General features: G+C 47.6%; 1 protein-coding gene across 1 annotated transcript in view; it reads left to right on the top strand.

Annotated features, from left to right (window-relative positions):
• KSR2 (kinase suppressor of ras 2) overlaps positions 1–21,653 on the top strand; it is a 187,100-nt gene that overhangs the window by 142,056 nt on the left and 23,391 nt on the right. The window lies entirely within an intron of this gene.

The following is a 21,653-nucleotide window of genomic DNA, read 5'->3' as shown; positions in this document are numbered from 1 at the left end:
CAAAACGGCATTTAAAACACCCCCCTTTAGCGCGTTCGCACCGAATTGCGACTTCTCTCTTGGCTAAGAGGCGCCACTTGTCCTCGTGGAAATCCGCAAGGTCTTATTCTTGACAGCTTGATGAGCCAGCTACACTACGTCTGTGTGCGCGATGCCTTAATCTTGGTCTGCAGGGTTTCCTGCTCAGCTCTCTGTCAGTTCCCAGCCTCCTTTCTAAGGTCAAAGGGCAACATGATTGGATTGCCCTCAGTCTAATCGGGACATTCTCAGGCCACAATCACTGAGTGTTTATCTTCTTCAGCTGGGAGCTGGTCTTCCCCCCCGGGGCTTCTAGCGCAGCTCATTAAATCGATACGTGAAACGTTTTTATTTGTGTCTGCTGTTTTCATGAGCTGTGGTGTGAGGTGCACAGGACACCCTGCATGTGTTTTGCATTGCTATGGACACAGCGACTTCGTTGAACAGAACAGACTCCCTGATGGTGCCTGGTTGTTGTGGCAAGCTGTGAGTCATGAAGCAGACTGGAATTCTCTTCCCTTTTAGTATTGCTACACTCCACCCCAATCTCTGAGTGGTGAGAGGTTCCAGTGGTTCTGAGGACTTACCCAGGGTTCGGTTTCGTTGGAATGAAGGTCAGAGGAGACTGTGGTGTCTTTATAGGGTTGCCAGACTCAACAGAGGACAGGACTTCTGTGCCTGTAATTGCCCTGCTCTCTTTTGAGTCTGGAAACCTTAAAGAGAAACCAGCAGACCCTTTGCTTGGAAATTAAACAAATAATAATAATAATAATAATAATAATAATAATAATAATATATTTATACCCCGCCCATCTGGCCGGGTTCCCCCAGCCACTCTGGGTGGCTTCCAACAAAATATTAAAATACAGAAATCCATCAAACGTTAAAAGCTTCCCTAAACAAGGCTGCCTTGAGATGCCTTCTAAAGGTCTGGTAATTGTTGTTCCTTTTGACCTCTGGTGGGAGGGCATTCCACAGGGTGGGCGCCACTACCGAGAAGGCCCTCTGACTGGTTCCCTGTAACTTGGCTTCTCGTAGCGAGGGAACCGCCAGAAGGCCCTCGGCGCTTGACCTCAGTGTCCGGGCAGAATGATGGGGGTGGAGACGCTCCTTCAGGTATACTGGACCGAGGCCATTTAGGGCCTTAAAGGTCAGCACCAACACATTGAATTGTGCTCAGAAACGTACTGGGAGCCAATGTAGGTCTTTCAGAACCGGTGTTATGTGGTCTCGGCGGCCGCTCCCAGTCACCAGTCTAGCTGCCGCATTCTGGGTTAGTTGTAGTTTCCAGGTCACCTTCAAAGGCAGCCCCACATAGAGCGCATTGCAGTAGTCCAAGCGAGAGATAACTAGAGCATGCACCACTCTGGCGAGACAGTCCGCAGGCAGGTAGGGTCTCAGCCTACGTACCAGATGGAGCTGATAAACAGCTGCCCTGGACACAGAATTGACCTGCGCCTCCATGGACAGCTGTGAGTCCAAAATGACTCCCAGGCTGCGCACCTGGTCCTTCAGGGGCTCAGTTATTCCATTCAGGACCAGGGAGTCCTCCACACCTGCCCGCCTCCTGTCCCCCACCCATTTGTTTCTATGGCAGCAGAACAACTTCTTTGGATATGCTAAATTGTGGTTCTTCGTTAGCCAGTCTTACCTTGACAAAGGAATTGTATATTCCACCCTTACAGATACAGGATCACTGCTTTGGAAGGGACCCAAGGTTCCATCAAGACTGAACCCCCCCCCCAAAAAAAACTCTTAACAATATGTTTTGGGTTATGCCATAACATGGAGGATACTGAAAATGGTCATCATATGGGAACCAATCAATACCATTTCCATGATGTGTATTAATATTGTTGTTGCAAAGTGCATCCCAAAAATGAAGCAACATGCAAACAAAGCCAGCAGTGGCTAAACCCAAGCAGCAGCTATAAAATATTGTTGCACTGCAAAAGATTGGGAGCTGCTGGGTTGCACCACCTTCCCTCCTCTGGCTCAGATTTCCTCCCTGACAGCCTTAATCAGGGTTTTCCCCAGGGAAAAGAATAAGGTTAAAAGTACACAGGGTCTGTGTGCTAGCCTAGGAACCTGTCAATTAAGGAGAAAGAGAAACTTAACCAGGACCCTACTCTCCCTTTGATTGGCTAAAAGCTTGGGAGAGGCGGTGAAAATATTGTATTTACATCAAGCCAGTCACAGAGTTGAAGCAGAAGAGAGGAGAAACTGAAGAGCTGAAAGGCAGAGAAGGTGCTTGGAGCACTAAGGGATATGTACATAGCTGCCAAGTTTTCCCTTTTCTCGTGAGGAAGCCTATTCAGCATAAGGGAATTTCCCTTAAAAAAAGGGAGAACTTGGCAGCTATGGATATGTAACACTGGGAAGTGTTGTTGAGCACAAGTGGGGGGACCATAGCAAGAAGGAGCCAGGAGGCAACCACAGAAGCTAAAGAGAGAAGAAGATACCCACTTGCCAGAGAAAAGAAGATACCCACTTGTGGAATTGGGGGGGGGGGGAAGAGTAGCAATAAGGTTAACAAGAAGGCGGGGTTGCTTTGACTGGTTTGCAGTCTTCTGAATGCCACCAGAGCTCTTAATCAAGATGTGAAACCCAGATTTGAGAATGATTCCATGGTTCCATATTGCGTCTGAAGGTGTGCTTCTTCCACGTGGCATAGAGATTTTCCACATCAGGACTCAGGAATGAGCACCCCTAGAAAGAGTGGTGCAACGATGCCTCTTCAGGTCCATAGGGGGTCAGGCATCCTGCTCTTGAAGGGGTCTGAGAAAACGGCATGAGTTCAGCAAGAGAGGCAGGACCATGGAGAGCTCCAGCTGGAGTCATGAAATGACAGCCCCCACTAGGCTGGAGAGGTTGTACACCAGGCTTCCTCAACCTCGGCCCTCCAGATGTTTTGAGACTACAATTCCCAGCATCCCTGACCACTGGTCCTGCTAGCTAGGGATCATGGGAGTTGTAGGCCAAAAACATCTGGAGGGACGAGGTTGAGGAAGCCTGGTGTACACTCCCAAGTTCAGGAGACTAGAATGTTAAGGTAAAAGGATGCAGGTGGCGCTGTGGTCTAAACCACTGAGCCTCTTGGGCTTCCTGATCAGAAGGTCGGAGGTTCGAATCCTCGCGACGGGGTGAGCTCCCATTGCTCTGTCCCAGCTCCTGCCAACCTAGCAGTTCAAAAGCACACCAGTGCAAGTAGATAAATAGGTACCGCTCCAACGGGAAGGTAAATGGCGTTTCCATGTGCTCTGGTTTCCGTCACAGTGTTTCTGTTGTGCCAGGAGCAGTTTAGTCCTGCTGGCCACATGACCCGGAAAGCTGTCTGTGGACAAACGCAGGCTCCCTCGGCCTGAAAACGAGATGAGCGCCGCAACCCCATAGCCATGTGGACTTAACCATCCAGGGGTCCTTGACCTTTCCTTTTTTTTTTAGAATGTTACTCTGATGAAGGTCTGGAGTCTACCGAGGATTCATTCAATTATACTTATTCACTAAAATATTTATATACCGCTGTATCATAGAAATATCTCACAACAGTTTACAGCAATATATAAACATGAAACCATGAAGAAAAATCATTTTTAAAAATTAAAAAAAACAAGTTGAAAGCAAAAGAATTCAAACAAATCTCAGCAGGCTGTTGTGGGGGATGTATTCTTCATTGCCTGCGTAGGCCCAGCGAAATATAAAAGTTTTCAGAAGGCGTTTAAAAGCTGGCACAGAAGGCGTTTGCTGGATCTCTGGTGGCAGAGTGTTCCACAGGACTGGGCCGATGACACAAATGACTCAGTATCTTGTTATTGCAAAACAAGCCTCACCAACTTGGGGAATGACCAGCGACGCTCCTGCAGATGATCTTATTGATTGAGCTGGGATACGAAGGTTCAAGTGGTCCCTGAAGTACAATGCACTTAAGTTGTTCAGGGTTTTGAAGGAAGGATAACAACAGAAAGAGAAATAAGAATTACCGGAAGACTACGAAATGCAGTAGGACTATGATGTTGATCAGAGCCCTCCAAAGTCTTGAAGCATGGGAAGTCCTGAAAATCTTTATAATTTGGCAGAATATTTGGACTATTTGAGATGTACATGTATAATGTGGAATATCTGATTTATATATATATATAAAAAGGTGTTCAGGGTTTTGAACCCGGCTCGGTAGTAGCAGCCTGTGCAGCTGTTTTAACAATGGCATCACATAACCGCGGCAAGGACTTTGTTAGCCCAAAAATGGAAAACCCGGGAGTTACCAACGATTGAAGAGTGGCAGACAAAAATGATAGACTATGCAGAACTAGCAAGACTGACTAGCAGGATCCGAAACCAGGGAGAGGCAAAGTTCCAAAAAGACTGGAGTAAATTTGTGGACTACATGGAGAGGAATTGTAGAAGTTTAAAGACACTTGCAGGATTGAAATAAATCCTACGAAATGACTTTAAGTAGAGGGAGTAAAGGAACTGCGAGATAAGAGTTGATAAGAAAACCAAATGAGGGGAGGGAGGGAAGTCAAAGCTTGGCAGAGCATTGGGAATGTGAGATAGGTGAATAGATGTCAAAAAGAGAAAATTTGTGTGTGTTGTGTTTGTTGTTGAATGTTTTGTTATTGTTTCATGTGTTTTTTTGAAAAATTTAATAAATTGCTTTAAAAAAACACACACAATGGCATCACATTTAAATAGACGGCAGACAAACCAGGTTTTTTAGCTAGCGTTACATAAATTGGGTCAAATCTGTATTCCAGAGGTGCTGGAAGAGCTGGGAAGCCTCTCAGAGGCAGTCTTCAGAGGAGGAGGACAGAGGAGCTTCAAGCTGTGGAGGTAGCAGCAGTCTTGGTCCCAGGGGCTTGCCCCTCTCTGCTGACTCTGGCAGAGCAGTGTCCCCTGAGGCTCATTCTGCAAAGATCCTTAACACAGGACAAGTTCTCCGATAGCAATGCAAAGTTTCTGTCCATTTTACAGAAGTTGCAAACAAGTTGATGTAGGGATTCCTTGGGGGGCGGGCAGGAATCAGTAGAATGGTTGGTAGATTCCCCCCCTCAAGGGAATAACAGTGTGCATGCTTGGCATTCATTTTAATTAGTTTTCAGCAAGAACAGATGCAGGCGCAAGTCTGGCTTGGTGTTCCGAGATGTTAAAAACAAAAAGTTCTTATCTGACTTTCCCTCTAGCCTGCTATTATTTGTCTGTGACTAGTGGGAAGGTCAGGTAAGAGCTGGGTTTTAACCGCATCGGCTAGTGGGTGGAACTTTCTCCAGACTGCACAATTTCCTTGTTCCTGGAGCTCAGGAACATCAGGTAGCTGGAGAAAGGGTGGGGAGATGTAAGGAAAGGAAGAGCAAGAGGCAGTGGATCCTGAAGGAAAAGGGAAACAGGGTGGTGATGGCGATGGGACTCTAGGATAAGGTAAGGATTGCAGACCGGACTACAGAAGGACTCAGTGCCTCTGCCCTGCTCCTGTGCAAGCCTACGGGACTGGGTGGTTTGGTCATGTGGCTTGGAAAGAATGGGTCACACCCCATTTTTAGTCCTACTCAGAGTAGACCCATTGAAATTAATGGCACGACTAACCTAGGTTCACCCGTCATGCACTTTGCATGTTTTAAAATAAACAGCTGGTTTCATCTCTGCCAAGAGTTTCCGCCCTGTCAAGGACTGCAGAGTGCAAAACATCCCCGTTTGGCCTGTTTGCACCAAATTGTGAGTCCTCTTTTGGCTAAGAGAGGCATCGCTCGTCCTTGTGGAGCTCTGCAAAGCACATCCAAGGTCTCCTTCTTGACAGCTTGATGAGCCAGCTATGCTAAGACGGTGTGCTTGATGCCTTAATCTTGGTCTGCAGGGTTTCCTGCTCGACTTTTCCATCACTTCCCAGCCTCCTTTCCAAAGTGTAAAATTATTGTATCGTCCCCAATCTAACAGGGACATTCTCAGGTCGTGATCACTGAGTGCTTCCCCTCTTGTTTAATTACAGTTATTTATTTATTGGTTTAGTAAATTTCTATACACCCTTCATCCCAAGGATCACAGGGTGGTTTACGACAGAAAATACAAAAATAAGAAAGGAAACATGGTAAGAAACAATAACAATACCCTTCTCCCAGTTTAAAGGGACATAAATTGTTTAGTTAGCCAAAGCCTGGGAGAGGAGGAATGTTTTTTGCATCTGGGAGGTCTGCTTGAGAGGCATCTTGTTTATAATAATACAAGGTGATCCAAAGGCTTTTAAACATTATTATTTATTCTGCTCCTCATCTTCCACTTTCTTAAAGGTATAAGCCTCTCCAAGGATAGGAAGAGCAGCTCATGGCCCATTTTCAGAGTTGGGCAGGAAGTGCCACCAGCAGGGAGAGGGCCGGGGGCTCATCCTCGTCCACCAGGAAGTCTAGCACCAGTGGGGTGGAGACACCTGTTGGTGGATTCCTTGCCCTCCCCCAGCATCCAGTTCAGTACCTTCACCCCATCCCTCCTCTCCCCCTGACCAGCCCTGCTAAGAAGTCTCCATGCAGAGGGGAGAGCAACTGATTCGGTCACACTGGGTGCAGAGTCCCGGGGGTGCCACAGGGGGCTCTGCAACTATTATGCAGAATGGAAGGCAAGAGAATTGTGGTTGAGGGTGCCGAATTTGGATGTTGAACTGTGCACCACTGAAATTTGGAACCTTAAGGTCTGCCACCGCTCTGCAGAAACTGGCAGAAGCTCTCCAACATTTCGGGCAAGGCGCCTCTCCCATTGCTACCTGGAGATGCCATTGGGGGATTGAATCTGAGACCTGCTGCATGCAAAGCACCTTCTCTGACCCTGAGCTATGACCCTTCCCCATAAACCTCCCATGTTTCTGCGATGGGGCAGCCGAGACCTGAAAAGTTTTCCAGAGAGCTCCCTCATGGGAGCTTATCTCCATCTTCAAAACCGTATTGGATCTCGCGCGAAAGTGTAAACAGCTTCACAGCTCTAAGGTCCTGCTGTCGCATTGATTAAACAATCATAAAAGGAAACGCAGTGTTTAAACATGGAAGCCTTTGATGAAATATTAAAGGCAGCCCTCTCCCCTGGGCTTGCTAAAGGGGCCCTCTGGCAATATGGAAGCTGCGATACATGGTGCTCCTCTCGCCCCCCCCATCCCATTCATGTCACTAATGATGCTCGCTTTTGGAGAAGGTGGTTCGCCTCCAGCAGCTGGTCTCGGGAAAGCCAGGCTTAATTAGGCGCCGCTAGGTCTCTTGCACATCTTACTATCTCCCATTTAATTATGGCTCTGCCGGAGAAACAACTGGGTGAGACACCAGCCTGATCCTTCTAGGGGGAAACTTCTCTAGATGAAACAGGTCCTTTGCTGTGTCTCTTTTTTCTCCCTCCCTCTCTGTCCCCCTCAAGGCAAAGAAAACATGTTTTAACGACATGGAAATCATTTTATTAGATGTGCTGCACATTATCGGTTGAACATCGAGAGAACTTGTGTGATGGCAGATCTCGGGGTGTGGGTGTTTGTGGCTTATGGGAAGTATTGCTATAATACTGTAGCAGTAACTTTCTTACCTGATTGGCAGCCACACAAACTGTGGCATGACAGCCTTGCATTTTTATGAACTTAGATAGATAGATAGATAGATAGATAGATAGATGATAGAGATCCACCCTATTCTCTTGACTGTAGTTTGTTTCAAGATATTTTAATAATGTATTTTTAAATTGTTGTAAACTGCATCGTGGGAACTCATTGATTTACTGAGTGATGTATTGCATTGGTACTCCACCCTTCCTCCAAGAAGCCCACAGTGGTGTATATAGTTCTCTCTGGCTCCTCATTTAATCCTCACAACAGCCCTGTGAGGTAGGTTAGTGACTGGCCCAAGGTCACCCAGTGAGCTTCATGGCTGAGTGGCGATTCGAACCCTAGTCTCCTGTGTCCTAGTGAAACACCCTAACTCCTACGCCACACTGGCTCATCACCTCATGGCGATCTACTAAATGATTGCGACCATACTACAGCATTTAATGCCAGATCAGGGCAAATTAGGGAAACTCGCCACAGTGCAAAGGATTCTAGAACAGAGGGTTGGGTTTTTTTGGTTGTTGTTTTTTGCTGGTGCGCAAGTCCTGCCAGAACAGTTGCAGTGTGCAAGACTCAGTGCTGTGCTGGCAAATCAGTATTATTGGAGGACATGTCTCCTAATGTCTTGTTATGAGCCATGCTGTGCCTCCCTTTAGCTTGATTTGACTTTGCTGCCGAGAACGAATCCCAATTAATAGACAATCCAGGCTGGCTCGTCTCGCCCTGCTTTGCACAAGCAATTCCACATCCACCTGCAGAGCCACAGTGGGGTGGAGGGGAGCTGTGGGTGTTTGCTTGGCTCCTGCCAGGGATATACTACCAGGCCCCTGTTCTGAATCTCTATCTTGCTTTTTCTTAAGAGGTGAGCGTAAGCCTCATTTTAGTCGTGCAGACCTAATAAAAAAGCATGCAGGCAATATCCATGCCAACTGCTCACTTAAGAAGCAACTCCGCAAAGATTTTCCACCTCATTAAGCCGCCTTACTCCAATATGTCTGGCTGCGGGCCTGGTGGGAAGAGGCCCTGAAATGGACTTGCCAAATCTGGCTGCAAGGGAGTGGGTGAAGAGATCCCAGAAAAGAGGCACTTTTAAATGTGGCTGCATGCAGATTGAAAAAAAAAAAGCAGTTTGGAATTCCTGGTGTTTCTGGAGCTAGAGGCTTAAGCGTTGCCACTTTGGAATTGCTAATGCTTTGAGAGATGTGCTGACTGTGTGTGCATTTTTGCTTTCTACCTGCTCATCCTGTGTAAGTCTCTTTTCCTCCTGAAGGCAATGACTTTGGGTTGTGTTTGCCCATTAAAACAGGGATGGGGGAACTTCCAAGGGCAAGGGAGCAAGGAGAAGAGATCTATGTAGGCCTAAAGAGCTCTGCTCCTGTCATAGAATGCTAGAGTCAGAAGGTACCCCAAGGGTCATCTAGTCCAACCCCCTGAAAGACAGGAACCAGAGCTAAAGAATCCCTGACAGATGAAGGGGAGATCATTGGAGGTTTTTAAGCAGAGGTTGGGATGGCCATCTGTTTGCATCCATGGGTTCGGAGCACACTTTAAAAAGAGCAGTGTGTACTCTCTTGGATGAATGAGAGATCCATGGAAAAGCTTCCTGGGGGGATCTGAAGGCAACCACAAGGAGATCTCTACACATAGGGACATAGAAACTTGCCTTATACTGAGTCTGACCATAGCTCATTATGGTCTACACGGACTGAAGGTGGCTTTCCAGAACTTCCGACCCTCCTTCATCACACAAACCCCCACCGTGGAGCTACAGCCCTTCCTTTAAAACATAGGAACATAGGAAGCTGCCTTATGTCAAACCAGACCATTGGTCTATCTAGCTCAATATTGCCTGCACTGGCTGGCAGCAGCTCTCTGAGATTTCAGCCAAGGAGTCCCCCCAGCCCTACTTGGAGATGCTGGGGGTTGAAGGTGGAACCTTCTGTGTACAAAGCAGGTGCCCTGCCAATGAGCCACAGCTCTTCCCCACAAACTTAAGGCATTGGGGGACCTACATTTTGGAGGTCATGAAGCTTAAATTACTATGGGGGCCCCTTCGCAACCAGCAGAGTCTGAGTAACCACTGTTATCTTTTTCTATGGGGATGTTCCACAACAGATCACACAGATTTTTTTTTAAAATTAACTGTTACATCTCATGTTTTGATTAAAATTGCTGTATAGTACTGGGTTATCTCATATTACACGAAGCATCTTTTACCAAACACTCATTTTTCTGGGTTTTTTTCTAGCAACCTGTTCACATACAGTTTCATCATATGAGAGCTTCGTTGCAATGTCATTTTCTAGAGACAATACGCGTAAAGAAATTAAGTGTTCTTCAGCAGAACAGCCAACAAACTGCGGCACCTTCCCTTTACAATGCCTGTGCTACTGACACTCAAACTTTGGGGTTGTTGAAATATATAGAACAACAACAAAAAGATCGATTTGAGACGTGCAACTCAAATTGAGTCTACTAGACCCAAAAAATCTGTAAGCAATGTGGGCTAAAGTTGCTTCTGAGGCCCCTCTGGGATTAAATAACCCTGAAGGTGAAGCTTCATTCGTTTCATAGTAGATCCATCCCTGTCTAAAGGATAAGGAGGAGACTTGCTCCACAGGGGTGCAGTTGGGGCAGGACTTGGGGCCGACACTCTAGAGCCCCTATCTACAGGATGGGCAGTAAGGCTGCCTTACCGCATTTTGAACCGAGCAAAGTGGTGACGCATGTTACAGTTGTCTCCTGAGAATAGTAAGCACAGTGGTCAAAATTGCAGAACTGGCAAAATTGCTGTTTGCCAGACCAAAAGATGGCCTGCTGTGGACAATGATTCACTGAGCACCTTGCTCGCACCCTCCCCTGAGGCAGCCCCCCCTCTTCCCAGTTTGCTTCGGTTTCTCTACGCAGGTCTCCCCCAAGTCCCCCCTCGCCTTCTGGCTTTGAGCTTGGACATCTCCCGCTCTGCTTCCCGCCTTACACTCCTCTGCCATGTTCCCCCTTTAATAGCGTTTAAAGTAATGAAGCCCATATATCATATAATAAATAGCTATTGACTCCCGTCCATGGCCTGGATCAGGATTGATTGACCTGTGGGAATACTCTTTTCCTCAATCAATAAGGGGCCATGAAGGGGGAATAAATCTTGATGGAGACTGGCAACTGGCGGGGGGTGGGAGAGAGAGAGAGAGAGAGAGAGAGAGAGAGAGAGAGAGAGAGAGAGAGAGAGAGAGAGAGAAAGTCAATATACTTATTAATACATACATTAAATGAGCACACATCCTCCTCTGGGGAGACGCCGTTTCATTCTGACAGCTGGCGAGGGTAGTAGGAGGCAAGCGGTGGGGGAGATGAGAAAAATGATAGGGCTGGAGACACCTGAAATTTCTGCTGAGCATCTTGAAGAACTTCCATCCTGTGGCCTAGGCTGGAAACGGTGAACTTGCATGGTGGGTGGGTGGGACATAGAACCATAGAATTCTAGAGTTGGAAGGGACCCCAAGGGTCACCTGGTCCAACCCTCTGCAATGCAGGAACCGCCACTAAAGTATCCCAGGCAGATGGACAGCCAACCTCAGTTTTAAAAGCCTCCAATGAAGAAGGGTCCACATGGGACGCTGTCCACATGGGAATCAGACCATCTGCCCATCTAGCATGGTAGTGTCTAAAAAAGGGATGAGGGTGGCGCTGTGGTCTAAACCACCAAGCCTCTCAGGCTTGCCAGTCGGAAGGTCAGTGGTTCGAATCCCTGCAACAGGGTGAGCTCCCGTTGCTCTGTCCCAGCTCCTGCCAACCTAGCAGTTTGAAAGCACGCCAGTGAAAGTAGATAAATAGGTACCGCTGCGGTGGGAAGGTAAACGGCATTTCCATGCGCTCTGCCACTCGTCACGGTGTCCCATTCCACCAGAAGAGGTTTAGTCATGCTGGCCACATGACCGGAAAGCTGTCTGTGGGCAAATGCCAGCTCCCTTGGCCTGAAAGCGAGATGAGCGCCACAACCCCATAGTCACCTTTGACTGGACTTAACCGTCCAGGGGTCCTTTACCTTTTTACATTTTTAGTAGTGTCTGCAGTGACTGGCAGCACTCCAGGATTTCAGAGGCCTACCTGGATATCCTGGGGATTGAACCTAAGGCAGGCAAGAAAGACTTTCTTTCACTGAACTATGGATTTTCCCCATAAGGAAATATGAAATTCGTTCTCTGGGTGCTGGTCCATGTGTAGTCCAAAGCTACATAGTCTGCTCTTGTGCCTTCCCAGCCTACCAGAGAGGGATCTCCCCCTGCCCTACCTGGAGATGCTGAGGATTAAACCTGGAGCTTTCTGGCTGCAAAGCAGGTGCACTGCATCCAGAGAAAAAGGCAAGACAAAGGTGGCATGATAACAAGCTTATAAGGTTGCACATGGCATGGAGAGAGTGGACAGAGAAATTCCCCCCCCCCTCTCTGATAACACTAGAACTTGTGTGGACATCCAAGGAATCTGAATGTTGGCAGACTCGGGGTGGATAAAAGAAAGCACTTCACCATGCAACCCACAGTTCAACTATGGAACTCACTCCCACTGGAGGCAGTGATGGCTTTAAAAGAGGATTGAACTAATTCAAGGAGGATGGTGCTATAGATGGAGGATGGAGGATGGAGAAGGAGGATGGAGCCATGATGGCTCGGCTCTACCTCCACCATTGGAGGCAACAGTGCTTTTCAACACCAGTTGCTGGAAACCACAGGAGGGGAGAGGGCTCTTCTGCTTGAATCCTGCTTGCTGGTTTCCTACAGGCAACTGGTTAGCCACTGTGAGAGCAGGATGCTGGACTAGATGGGCCATTGGCCTGATCCAGCAGGCTCTTCTTATGTTCTCTAATCACTGAGCTGCAACCTTCTCCAGATATTGTTGAATTTCCTGCTCTCAACTTCCTCTTTTTTTTTTGTTTAAAAAAGCTTTATTTTCATATTAAAATTACAAAAAAGGAAATGAAACATTACAAAACATTATAACGCAAAACATAACATAGTGTAACATAATTAAACATAATTAAACATAAAGAAAACATAATCACCAATCAATACATGAAAAAAGAAACAAAAACAAAAAAAACAAAAGGAAGAAGAGGACAAGAGGGAAAGAAAACCAGAGGAGGAAGAAAACAAGAAAGGAGGAGAACGAGAAAGAAGAGAAATTGCACAAAACTGGAAGGGAGATAAAATCCCATCTATACAAGATTGGCATATGAAATTGGCCGAATATATGACATTAGCAAAATTAACCGCGATAATTAGGAGGATACCCAGACAAAAAATTAAGGAAGAGTGGAAATATGTGGATGATTATTTTTACAGACAAGGTATAAATTCGAAGTTGGTGATATGTTTAGAATGAAATGCACAAGCTGGTAAAATAATTGGAAATTGTAGAGAAATCAGATGTGGTTTAGATTTTAATTGACAAGGGAAAGTCTAGTAGAATCTATTTATGAGATGGAACTGATCTTAAATGTTTGGAAGTTGGTATTTTTATTTTTAACTTTATTTCTTTTCTTTTTTCTTATATATTTCTCCTCTTTTACATATTTTTGCATATTTTTTTACATTTTTCATACTTTCAGATTTATTTTTTCTCTTCCTATTTTCCCCTCCCTCCCTCCCCCCTTTTCCTTGTGATCTCCTACCTTGGGTGCCTCCTCCCCTTTTCTCTTCTTTCTCCTACTCTCAACTTCCCAGTGCTGATATGTGGCTCTATTTGGGCATTCTATGGTTTAGAAATAACCATGCCTCTGTATTACTTTTTGAGGGGGTAATAATCTGTGCCAGTGAATAAATGTGGACCTATCATGCTGTTTCAACTCCCTCCCTCCCTCTAGCTAGAGGACAGATTTGAACTAAGCAAGGTTTTCTAATCAAAAGGTTCATCTCTGAAGGCAAGGTCCCTGCTTTCTTTCCCCAATACCTTTTCGCTGTCTTCCTCCTCCTAATATTCCAAAGGCTGCTAATAACGTAGATATATGTTAGGAGCCTTCGAAGGGAAAGGAAGGAGTCAAATCTGCTTACCATGTTACTAGACCTCGCCGAGCCAATTATAAGCACAATTCCCCCTCCCCCAAAAAAAGATGCCAAGGCAAAGGAGTTGACTAGTTTCCCATGGCGTGCAGGGAGCAGATAAGCTAAGGTGACCCTCACCTCTTCTGTGAGTGAGTCATGGGAGCATCTTTGCGCCCTCCCCTCCAGAATGGGAGAGTCTCCTTCCGCTAAGGACGCAGTGTGTTTCTAAATGGCTTGCCCCTGTGAAATGATAACTCTGGCCATGGTTTGGGAGAGGTTTGTCTCCCTCGCGTCAGCTTGGGAAACGCTAACCCGACTTTATCTTGTGTACCAGGCTGCCGTCAAAAACATCCTGCTGTTTAAATAATGTCCATCATGCCTGTGTTGTTTAGTAGCGAGGAGAGCTAGGCAAGCGTGTGTGCCGATAGAGAAGATGGGGGAGAGTAAAAGTCCTATTCCCAGACTCATTTTCCCTGCAAAGGCACCTCCACGGAAAGTCAGAAGGCACGTGACAGCAGATGTCTTTCCTACGCTCCTCGGCTAGGAGAGACTTTTCTCCTTCCTGCCATTAGAAGTACTTCCATTGAACTTTAATCCAGTTCATGCTTGTTTTTGCTGATAGTTCCTGGAGTGGGGAGGGAGTGGGTAGGAATGTTGTTGTTCTGCACAGGCTTCTTTTAGGGCAGGGATAGCCAACCTGGCGCCCTCCTGATGCTGTTGGACTGTGGTTCTCATTGTCTCTACCCGTTGACCTTGCTGGCTGGGGGTGTAGGAGTTGGAATCCAGCAACATCTGCAGGGTGCCATGTTGGGCATCCTTGCTCCAGGCTATTGCGGGTGTAGGATTCTGACTTCCAACTTGTTTGCTGGCTGGTTTGCTTTGCATCAAGGAGAGAGCTGTCCGTGGTCCTGACCACCACCAGCTTATCATGGATGCTTGCTGTGCTTGGCCAGTACACTGCTGTGGGCTCTAGCTTGAAATCTGACAAGAGGTGGGGTTAGCTGTGTTTAGTCACACCTTGTCTTCTTTTCTTTTACTGGAATCCCCAAAGTCCACGAAAGTTTGCTTAAGCCACAGTACAAGGGTGCAGAGATTCACACCTCCCTCCAACTCTAGGATCAAGAAGAAACTTTATAAATGTGAATGTATTTTTAAAAGGGATAGGTGTACATGCGTTTGGAACAGAGGTGGGCAACACAGCCCTCCCCAGATGTTGCTGGACTATAACGCCCATCACCCTTGACCTTCCTGGATGGGGCCGGAGGCCAACAGCATAAGGACTACATCCTATGCTGGCTTATCCCTGAGTGAGAATCTCTGGATTTATAGTCACTGTGGTGTAGATTTGTATTTGCAAATCACATCCTGAGGTAGCTTTGTATGGGGCTATGCTTTATACACCAACACTCTGAACTTTGCGCAGTAGCTAATTGGCAGCCAGTTGGCCTCTGTTTGTTTCCAGAAGTCCACCTTTGACTTTTGCAAGCCTTCCCTTGCGTGAATCAGACTCCGCTACCATATGCCAGAGACAGCAAAGAGGTCTGACTTCCTGCTCTCTTGAGAAGTGCCATGTTGGGCTCCCTTTCCACCCAATTGGAAAATGCCGGAGGGCCGTCAGTCCGGCCCCCTGCCCTTGTTCCTTCGTAGGTTGTAATGGACTTGTTAGCTTTCTTCATATATATTTTTTCTGCCACCTCCAGCTCATGCAGATAAACAGAGGAGCCTTTCCTGCAAAGCAATTTGGGATTGGGCTTGCTTGGCTGAGCAATCTTCACACTCGCCACAAATTCCCCCAGCCTTCGAAATGGCCCATTTCCCATGGAAGGTGGGGGGATGTTGACAGTGGTGGAGGACTGCTATAAACATCTCTAAAATGAGATGCTTTTTCCATGCATACTTAAAAGCCATTCATATTACCCCAAGCCCTCTGAGAGCAGGAACGCTGTTAGAAAAGTAATGTTGCTTGCTTTCAAAGCTTAACTTTGCTCAGGCCAGTGGTTCATGATGCAGTGGACTGGGCTGGAGTTGGAGAGCTCAGGCCCAGAACTTTGGCTGGAGGCGAAGGCGAGTAAATGACCAAGTTAGGCTAACTTGCTATCCCATGCCCACAGGGCCGTCTTTAGCAAAGATCCACCCAGTGCCCCCAAATTTAGTTTAGCCGCCCCCAAATTAACTTTTAGTGAGCTTTTTTGGGAGGGGCGAACTCAAAGTTGTTGAGCTTTTGTTTCCTGACTCATCGGGAATATTTGACTCTATAGAGTAACAGAGTGACGGAGAAGGGGGGTGGGGACTTTCGCTCCATTGCTTTTCACTGCCGCCAATTGAGAGGGACTGGTATACAGTAGGTATACATTTGTTGCCCCCCCAGAATTTGGTGCCTGGGTGCCCCGCACCCCCTGCACCCCAGGTAAAGACGGCCCTGCATGCCCATCACCCCTGGCACTCGGCTCAACACCTGGCTTCACCAGGAGTTGTCCAGAGGAGCCCAAGGATCAGGTTGGCATGGGAGCATAGCAGGACGATGTGGTACCTCTACTGCTGGAGGCAGTATATTCCCCTGAATATCAGTTACTGGAATCGCAAGTGGCGAGACTTGCATTTGGGTCCTGCTTGTGGGGTGGTCACTGTTAGAAGAGGATACTGGACCAGATGGGCCTTTGGCTTGATCCAGCAGTCAGAATTTTGTTGCTGTTGCTGTTGTTAACAGGATTAGATATATTCATGAAGGCTATCCATGGCTACTATGTGAGGGCTGCCATACTGGGACGCGGGTGGCGCTGTGGCCTAAACCACTGAGTCTCTTGGGCTTGCCGATCAGAAGGTTGGCGGTTCGAATCCCTGCAACGGGGTGAGCTCCTGTTGCTCTGTCCTAGCTCCTGCCTACCTTGCAGTTCGAAAGCACGCCAGTGCAAGTAGATAAACAGGTACCGCTGTGGCGGGAAGGTAAATGGTGTTTCCGTGTGTTCTAGTTTCCATCATGGTGCTCCATTGCGCCAGAAGCGGTTTAGTCCTGCTGGCCACATGACTCAGAAAGTTGTCTGTGGACAAACACCAGCTCCCTTGGCCTGAAAGCGAGATGAGCGCCACAACCACAGCATTTGGCTGGACTTAACCGTCCAGTGGTCCATTACTTTTACCTTTTTTATGTCCAGATTTCCCCAGACATTACTCTTACTGGGATCTCTAAGGCGGAATTGATGTCCTGGGGGAAGTTCTGAACTTTGGGGTTTGTTTTTAAAAAGCTCAAGAACTTCCGGGGTGTCCTGGTTCCCCCCCCCTTTTTGAAAGATGGCAACCCTATGCCCCTGAATACCAGTTGCGCAGAATCACAAGTGGGGAGAGTGTTGTTGTGCTCAGGTCCTCCTTGTGGGCTTCCTTTAGGCATCTCATTGGCCACTGTGATAAGAAGAGGAAGCTGGACTCTTCTTAGGTTTTTATGGGAGCAGGAGGGGAAATAGAAATACCACATTCAATGAAGCAGGGGGCAAAAAAGCTTCTCTGGCATATTAGCACTCCTTGCGGGTAGAGGATCACCCGTATACAAAGGAGCGCATCTGCCCAGGTGCTTCTAATTGGCAGATTAAACGGTGCCGGGAACCTTGTGTGCGGTGCTTGTCTAAGCCACGGCACAGTTCGTGCAGGTTGCCGGAGCTGGCTTTGCGGTTAACAGATGCAAATTTCCATTTATAAAGCGGAGCGTGCCTGGGTAAACGACCTGATTTATGAAGGGCCTACTTCAAGAGCAAATCAGGCAGCACATCTCACAAAAAGGAAGCCTGTGTTTCTTTTCTTTTCTTTCTTTCTTTTTTTACTTGCTACGCTTCTTAAACATGAGTCTCGATGGAGCTCCGGGTCAATAGGAACCTCGGGAAAAACATCGTATTCCCACCCCCACTCCCCCCACCCCCTGGATGGGCAAAGCAGAGGCGTTGCTATAATCTTTGCCTCCTTTGAGGTCTTTTCTTTGCCTCTTACAGCTAAAGAAACTGTAAGAAAATAACCCGGCGAGGATTTGAAAAGATCTCGCAGGTGGCTTCTGCTCAATAGCAACAGGTGCTGTGCCTTAGCAGAAAAAGAAGAGGCAGCGGCGTTATGTATGAGAGGCTCCCCCTTCTCCTCCAGCAAGGAGTTTTCCATACCTCCCAAAGTTTCTCAACAGGTTACTCATCCACTGATGGAAAGTACTTGCGAGAGTGACTCAGCAATATCCTCGCCCCGCTTTGCCTCTAGATCCAACAAAACTTTAGTTTTTATTGTTTTAGTAATGGTATTGATTATCCAACAGTCGTTGGTGAGACGAGTAAGGCAGAAGGAGGTTCAACTGCAGGTGGCGCGAGAGGCAACGATGGGCAAGCCAAGTAATGGCACATCTGAATGTTGGGTTTCTACTCGGATGGGATGAGCGGGCCTTCAACGTAAAACAAAGAAGAAAGAAAAAGGTGCCTGCTCTGCCAAGAGAAAAGAATGAACCCAGGGATGGTGCAAGATAGCCTGCCCTCCTAGCCAGAGCTAGGTGGTTAACCAATGATGGTTGGTGCCCAAGGGAACTGGTAGGGCAGAAGTTAGCGGAGTGAGCCTTTACAGTAGGTGGAGGTAGAGACAGGTGATTCCAGGTTTGTCCCCATCCTCTTCCCTGCTGAGATCCACCAGAGTGACCCTGAGACTAAGGAGCTGGGGGCTGGCATCCCCGGATTGGATCATAGAATTGTAGAGTTGGAAAGGACCACGATGGTCATCTAGTCTAACCCCCTGCAATGCAGGAATCTTTTGGATGTGGGCCAAATCCAGAGTGTAGCCCCTAAGACAGTTGGATGGTGCCTTGTGCACCTCCTTCCAGCAACTCTTGCAGCCAAGCTAGTGCCAAACGTATTGCTCTGCTTTCTCAGCGAGGCTGAGAGGGGGGGGGTCTTGTCATCTAGGCTGCCCAGGACCCACATATACATTGCCCAGGTTTGTGTCCTGGAGAGGTCACTTGAGTGCTGCTAATACAGTGGAGGTGCACTCCATTGTCTCTTGAGATGGATGGATGCTGACAAGTGCCACAAGACTCCCCTCCCCTTTTCCTGGAAACTTCAGCACTCCTCTGGAAACTTCAGAGAACGGTGCCTCTTGTTTCATAAGGAAAACACAGGTGGAGGGTTTCCCTCCTCCTCCCTGTTTGCATTGGTGCCATTTTTTATTACAGACCATCTGCTCAATGATCTGAACCTCCTCACGGAAGGCCAGGGCGGACGAGCTAATTCCATTCCTTGACTCATTAATTTCCGCCGCGCCTTCCTTTGGAGTTGATGTGCGTGCCCTTCCGAAGCCTTGTTGTGGACCTGATTTGCAGATGCTCTCAGAGGAGCGAGCTGGGACAGCCTCACAGTTGGGTTCGCAGTTGCCCCATTGCCCGAGAGATGGGCCGAGACGATGAGGAATGCAGAGAAGGCCTTGAAGGGCGGGGCAGGAAAGTTCTTGTTTGCCAAGTGGACCTTGTGCTAGAGTGTGGTGTGGAAATATGAGCAGGAAAAATGTCCCTGGAGAAAACTCTGCCCCATCTCGTTCACATCTTGCATTCCCCTATGCGCCCAGTGGATTGGGTCCTGTTTTGCTTGTCAGAAAGGAAACCAGAGATGATCCCAAACTGGGTATTGGGTGCATTCACACTGCCGTTTATCGCGGTTTCCTGACATTTCCCTAACTGCTAATTTCTGCATTATATCCAGTGGTTTTTTTTCCCTGGGGGTACTCAAGGGAATGCAGTACACACATCTCCCCCCCCCCCTTAGAAAAAAAGCACTGGTTATTTATCAGCTTTCACGTGATGCAAAAGCCGCTTCCAGAAATATAGAGAGATATAGCGCAAGTTTAGGGCTCGTTTCTGAGTTCCAGGGGAAAATCTGTTCCCTGGGGAGAAGTTATTAGATAACAGGCAATCCTCATTTTGTGCGGGGGTTACATTCCGGACCTCTGTACATGTTGATGGGGCCTGCATAAAACGTTCTTCCCTGTTCCGTCCTTTTAGTGACCTTTTAGGGTCACTTTTGGGTTTGGTGCCATGCTTGTGTGCATGGTCACTTGTCAGTTGGATACATGTAAATCGGTCGTTGCCTGTGCTCTGAAAATTGTAGCTCTGCGTGGCAAATGGAACCTCCAAACAACTCTCAGTAACCTTAACAAACTACACTTCCCAAGATTCTATGAAGGAACCCATGGCTGTTGAAAGTGGCAAGAGACTGCTTAAATTCAGACGGGACTTGAGTCGGGCCAGTGGTTCATCTAGCTCATTATTGTCTACACCAGGCAAAGGCAACATTGGCTCTCCAGATGTTTTGGAACTACAACTCCCATGAACCTTGACCACTGGCCCTGTTAGCTAGGGATCATGGGAGTTGTAGTTCCAAAACATCTGGAGAGCCAAGGTTGCCTATGCCTGGTCTACACTGACTGGCAGCAACTTTCTGGGGTTTCAGGCAGGGCTTCTTCCTGTCTCTAACTGGAGGTGTCAGGGGTTGCATACCCTCCAACATTTCTCTGTTGAAAATAGGGATGTTCTTTGATGATAATTTTATTTTTTATACCTTGCCCATCTGATTTTATATCTTGCCCACTCTGGGCAGCTTCCAACATATATATATATATATATATATATAAAATAATAAAACATTAAAGAGCTTCCCTAGACAGGGCTGCCTTGGCTTCAGGTGTCTTCTAAAGGTTGTATACTTGCTAATCTCATGGGCTCAGGGGCTGTATAACTCCATACCATCCAACATTTTTCCAATGAAAATAGGGACATCCTAAGGAAAAGTGGGACGTTTCTGGGGTCAAACCAGAAACTGGGACAGCTTCTGTAAATCCAGGACTGTCCCTGGAAAATAGGGACACTTGGAAGGTCTGTAGTAGTGACCATGCTAAGCTAGATGGCCCAGTGGCCTGACTTGGTATAATGAAGGGCTGTTGCTCAGTGGTGGACTACTGGGATTGATCCCGGGACTTCTGCATGCGAGGCAGATGTTCTGCCACTGAGCCTCAGCCTTCTCCCCCCTGCACACCGTCCTCCTACGGGCTTCTGAAGAGCGGCGGGTCCTGCCTCCAGTGTCGCAAGGAGGGGGAGGCAGGAGCAGAAGCTGTGAGAAGTCTGCAGGGGCGGGAGAAGAAGAACAATTAAAAGCTGCGGCGCTCCTGTCATTAGCGAGAGAACCAGTTGAAATTAACACCTGCGATCCACTCGGAGCCGCTTTTATTTTTTGGGGGGAGGGCTGGCTTATTATCTGAGCTCAGGTATTGCCTTTGCCCTCTCTCGCTTCGCCTGCAATGTGTGTAGGTGGCCAGGATCGCCTGGAGTGGGGAGGCAGCCTCTCTGGTGGGGAGAAAGTTGCAGCAGAATCCGCCCACAGGCTCCATTACATGATTCAAATGTCAATACAGGCTTTAATTGGTTTCAGTGTCCCCTCCTTTCCCACCCCTCACTCTCCCGACAGCTGCATTTGGTAATTAAGACTCCACAAATAGATTTCTCAGCAACAGGTACGGAGAAAGCGGGAAGTTTGGCGGTTCGTGTCTGGCGTACGGAGGGCGCTTTCCTTCCTTCAGCAACAAGTCTCGTTCCAGGCCACGTTCATACCGTACCTTCAAAGCACTGTGATACCACTTTAAACAGTCATGGCTCTCTAAGGATTCTGGGAGCTGTAGTTCTTTTAGGGTGCTAAGACTTGTTAGGAGATTCCTAGTTCCCCTTCCAGAACTACAGTTCCCTGGGATGAAGAACACTCTGGGAACTGAGGGGAATTCCTTCTGGAGTCCAGTTTTTTGCACTTTTCCTTTTCCTTTCCAACAAAGAATGAAGGAGACGTATCGCAAGATCACGCCCAATACCCATCTGGTTCAGTGTCCTTTTCTCACAGTGGCCAACCAGATGCCCCAATGAGGAGCCTGCAAGTGGGAGTGGAGTGTGACATCTCACTCCACTTATGATTCCCAGCGACAGGCATTCAGAGGCATGCTGTCTCCGACAGAGGAAGTAGAAGACAGCCACTGTGGCTAGCAGTCATTGA

The sequence above is a fragment of the Zootoca vivipara genome, chromosome 17 (assembly GCF_963506605.1).
Source record: "Zootoca vivipara chromosome 17, rZooViv1.1, whole genome shotgun sequence".
In the NCBI taxonomy this organism is placed as follows: domain Eukaryota; kingdom Metazoa; phylum Chordata; class Lepidosauria; order Squamata; family Lacertidae; genus Zootoca; species Zootoca vivipara.
Note: the sequence above shows the minus strand (reverse complement) of the source record. Positions and strands in the feature narration are given on the sequence as shown.